Source organism: Anopheles darlingi, chromosome 2 (assembly GCF_943734745.1).
Source record: "Anopheles darlingi chromosome 2, idAnoDarlMG_H_01, whole genome shotgun sequence".
In the NCBI taxonomy this organism is placed as follows: Eukaryota; Metazoa; Arthropoda; class Insecta; order Diptera; family Culicidae; genus Anopheles; species Anopheles darlingi.
The window spans coordinates 58,605,283-58,610,282 of NC_064874.1; the positions used below are offsets into that span (position 1 = coordinate 58,605,283).

The following is a 5,000-nucleotide window of genomic DNA, read 5'->3' on the forward strand; positions in this document are numbered from 1 at the left end:
TTTTGTTCTCACAAGCGAAGGGGGGAGTCCACATTAAATGGCCACTCGGCCAAGGAGTTCGATTTCTGCGGTTGCCTTTTGGAACCATTTGATGAGACAAAATGAGGTTGCAGTAGTGTGCGCGCGTGTATGGGTATTTTCTTCGACGTTGCTGTTTGTTTTCCAAACGCTTATCTCTGGAGTTTTCTCTTCAACTTGAAGCTCCACTTGTGGAGGTGTCTCGGAGGATATACCCGAATGGCCAATACCGTGCAGCCAATCTCGAACTGTCGTCGTCGTCGTCGTCGTCGACACAAATGATGCAACTTGGAGTGGACACTTTCCTCCTTCTAGGGAGCGCATCGCGAATCGTATGAGTTTATCAATATTTCGATATTCCTCCGCTCTAGAGCGTCGCTTTATTTGCACAAATCACCACCGCCACGGAAGATGTTGGAACAAAAGGGCTGGAGGACCATTCCGTGGTGGTGAAGGGTAGGTGGTGCGTAATGTTTTGGCACTTGAATGAGATAATTCGCCACTTCCGGTCGCCGGTGGACTCCTCTCGGCGTTCGCCTGGTTTTGCGGTTGCCCGCAGGGTGAGTATTTTAATTAGCGTCTTTGTGCGTCAGAGTGCAGAGCCTCGCATCTTGAATGAGTGCACACACACACACAGTGCGCTTGGCCGGTGTTTGAAGTTGATAACTCAAGCGAAAAAATTGTGGGACACGGATAGACGGAAAGCAAAAAAAAAAATGGAACTGATTTACCGAGAAAGGAGAGAGAGAGAAGCGAGACGGAGAGAAATGATTAAGGAATTTGCTTTCTCCTTTCATTTTGTCTTCAAGTGACACTTCGAGTGGAGAGTTTTCATTTGTCTTGTCCAGTTACAGTGCCGTAATAGAAGGTTGCACAAGAAAATGGTTCTAGTGAGGTTCTGGAGAGTGTTTAAATGACAATGGAACAGTAAAGTATCACAAATCGGTTAATTGGTAATCCTAATCATGTTCAAAATGATGATTTTATATTTAAAGATAAAATTGAATAAAATAAAATAGTAAATAGAAATCCATTATAATCCAGCTTTTTTCAAAATTAGAGGAAGAATGTATGCGTTCAGTTCATGTAACGAAGTTAACAATAATGAAAGATTATAACGTATATGATAATGAACTTAATAATAATGAAATATAATATCATATAGACTGATGATTTTATTTTTAAATTGGAATAGAGTTGATGGCCCTCTATTCAATTAATTAAACTATTTTTTAATTAGATGAAGAATGTACCTCAGTATATGTAATAAAAGATGATAACGGAATTAATAACAACGTATAGACTGAACGTGATAATAAAAGTGCAAATGAACAAAACATGTCTAAAGAAATCTTTGATGTATTATTAGAAGCGTATTGTCGCATCAGTTGATTCATTAAAAAATGAAATGGTAAGGGGTTTCGATTACTTTTCTCAATTATGTGTTACTTTTTCAAAGTGTTTGATCACTCTTGAGATACAAAATCATAACAATCAAATTAGAATTGAATATCTTTCTATTATTTGATAATACCATACATTTTACGATAATACGAAGCACGATTTGCAAACAAAGAAAAAACTTAACATTTCTTGGCGAGTTTAAAGAAACGGTATAATTAACTGGTGAGGATAGTATTTAACAAAAATGACACACCACACTAATCCACCCTGAAATGTGAAAATTAAGCCAAATGAAAAACGGGTTCAAAGAGTTTTCCCTCCAAAGTAAAGCGAAAAAACACGGAACCTATCTGGGCGACGAGTTGTCAACCACAGCAAACGGCACGAGCGCGCGCTTTTTAACTGCTTCCGTTTCCTCCCATAACGCGATACGCTTACGTAAGAAAAGGGTTTCGGGAAGCAGCTTATGTTTTCGATGTAAAGAAAAGAAGAATTTCGCTTTCCCTCGTATCAGTGAGGCGCCAATTGAAAAGTGCTAAGAGGGTGGCTACGGTAGTTGTATTGTCCCCCCGTGTTGTTTGTTCCTTCCACCCGGAAGAGTATCTCAAAGTGAACTTGATTTTTGTGTCGACCATTGCTCTAGCCTCCTTCCTGTTTCCGGTCGCTCTCGAGGTGGCCTCGAGGCCAGTGCATGTTCACCAACGATTTACGCGCCCCCCTCTCTGCAAATCTCAAAACAAACAATTCTCGGTGAGGATTCTTAAAATTTGTCACCATCATCGGACCACGCACTGACTGACTGACGGGCAGAACTGGCGTGACTGTGAGTCGTTCGATGGCGGATTCTTAATTTTTTTTGCTGGATGGGGGTCACCGTTATTACCACCCCCGGAGCCCGACCGACCGCCTCATCGGTGAAAAAACCGTTGGCTTCTTATAGCATTAATTAAGCGAAAAGACTTTTGCTGCTTTCTTTTGGCGTTTCGATCGAAGTCTTACGAAGACCCTTCGGCCCTCGTTTCATTACCTCAAATGTCGTCTCGGGACCGCACCGGACGGCCTGGGGACTGGGCCTGGTCTGTTTAGTTGGTGGTAGCAACGTCAGCAGCAAATATGACCGAAGGGAAAAATGGTGATTAAAGAGACTTAAATGATTGACACTGACATGATGGCATCACGTCACGAATAAGCGCAAGGCACACGATAATGATGAAAAGGGGCGAAAGGGGAGGTGGGAGGTGGGAGATAGTCCCCGTGGCCACCCTGGAATGGGTTGACCTCTGGCGCTGGCCGTAGGAAGCAAAAAAAATCCATGAAAACCTTTTGGTGCCTCGGAGCGGAGTTAGCGGAGCTTTGGAATTGGATAAAAAATAGATGAGCGGCAGCCATCGAGCACGAATCTAGCAAATGCGATCCCCGCCACGTGCCACCAGAGAGAGAAAGAGAGAGAAAGAGAGAGAGTGTGACGTGGCATGGAGACAACAGAAAAAAGCGGTCACTAATTATAAAACGAGGATATTAAAATGAGGATACTCCAAGGAAATCAAATCAAGCTCGGAAGCCCGGATTACGGACGACGATGACGACGAACTCGAGGCCGAGGGATGATTATCTGAACTGGATTGAGTGGAGAGCCCTGGCGCTGGTCGTCGTCGTCATCGTTGATGAGTCGAATGAACGACAAGGGACGCGGCCGGGCCCCGGGAGTTGTTGATTAACATTATTTCATCAAATCAATTAACTTTAATGTCGTTTTTCGATGATGTTTGTGGTGGCCACGGGCCCCTGGGGGGAAGGTGGTGACTGAGTGGGTGCATGGATGGAGTTGGAAAGGATTCCAAGCCTTCTTTTTTTTCCCCAGTCCAGTCTTCGTTTCGTCGTTTTGTTATTCATTTGCTTCGGGTTCGCTTGTTATCCTTGCCCATCGAGCAGTCGTCAGCAGGATTCGGTTGCTTTGATTGAAGCCGTTCTGTCAGCGGGGTTGTTGATGAGTTTGATGATTTCGAAGGACGAAGAAGAAAATCGAGGAAAGTCGCAATCGCACGGAACACCAGAATGTCCCTGTGGAAAGTTTGTGTTGAGGACATTTCGTTTGTCGTCATCGTCGTAGGTTGGGGAAAATGGAGAAAATTTTGTTTTTCCTATCACCCCCGTCCCCGTTCTCACCTCTCCTTTCACACCGAATTTTGGGTTTTTGTTTTTTAATTATCCAAGCAGGCTTTGGGCCGCATCGGTTGGGTTCGGTTCGGGATATCTCCTTCTGTGAAGGCAAGGACCACATGATAACGAAACGACCAAACGTCCGATTCCGACTACCCCGGGGTGAAAGCAACCGAAAATACAACGAAAACAAAAAAGGAAATGGCTGAAATCCGAATGAAAGACCCACTGGCACGCTGGCATAGAATCGCGCGGAATCTGCTCAAGACAATGGCGGGATCCTCCGCCCAACCAACCGGGACAAGAGAAAAGGATTGCAGGATCCCGGTTGGGACACACCAAGGGACACCAAGCCAGCCATCCTGCCAGCCTTAATGGACAAACAGAAGAAAAGAAAATTAGCGTCGACGCGGAAAATGAAACCGAGAAGACACCAGGCCGGAGATGACGGGCCACAGATAGAGTAGACTCAAACACTCTCGTCCTCGTCCTCATCGTGGTCGTGTCCCCGTTCTGGGTTGTCGTGGCGTGGCGGGGATCTTCCCGGGCTCGGGATTTTAATTACATTTGTCCGGGCGTATTACAGTTGAAATGGAAGCGATGTTTGATGGTTTCTTCTTGTTCCGGGCAGAGAAATTGTTTGCACAAGCATTATCACTCGACTTATCACCGCCAGGTATTCTCCTGAGTTCCGAGAGCGCAAGACGCGCAATTTTGTGCTCCCGTTCCCAAAAGGAATCCTGATTAGTGCAAATAGCGGTGTGTCGCCAAAAATTTGGCTGGCGGGTGTATGAATGCCGAAGAAATAGATTGGCACAACGGTGGAAGTGTTTTCGCGGTGCTGAAGAGTGAAAAAGGTTGTTTAAAGCTGGCAGTCGCGGCTAGACGCCAACGGTTTTTTTCGTTTTCGCGCGACGCTGATAACAGTGTAGTGGTGAGTGCGCGTGGAGTGCTTGTCGCTATCACCACGATATCCGTATCAGTGCCCAGTGAGCAACAAAGTGAGTGCCCAGTGAACACCATGAGTGGCGCGGGCAAAAAGAACCCGGCGGTGCCCCAAATGTTCGCGAGGATCAAGATGGTGACGCGACCACCACCGGAAAAGCCACAGCAAGCGGAGAATATAGATGAGCTGCTGAAAGCGGCGTTTGAATCGGCGGACCGCGTAGTCGCGCTGGTCAAAGACAGAAAAACTGGCGCCGGTGCGCAGTTGAGGGAACGAGTGTTCCAAATGATGGAGGAGCTTCGGGCGGTGAAGGCTGCAGTCAAGAAGCTGGCGGAGAGGAACGGCCGAGCGTCAAGCCCCAGTGATGGGAAGACCCACGTGTCTTGCCAAACAAGTGTTGCGCCGGTGAAGCATGCTTCGGTGCAAGCAGGCCAAACGTTTGCCTCGACGGTGAAGGCGGGCGGGCAACCAA

General features: G+C 46.4%; 1 protein-coding gene across 1 annotated transcript in view; it reads right to left on the reverse strand.

Moving 5' to 3' along the window:
- The window catches only part of LOC125949927 (probable cytosolic Fe-S cluster assembly factor AGAP009023), a 443,394-nt gene that overhangs the window by 184,946 nt on the left and 253,448 nt on the right, over positions 1 to 5,000 (reverse strand). The window lies entirely within an intron of this gene.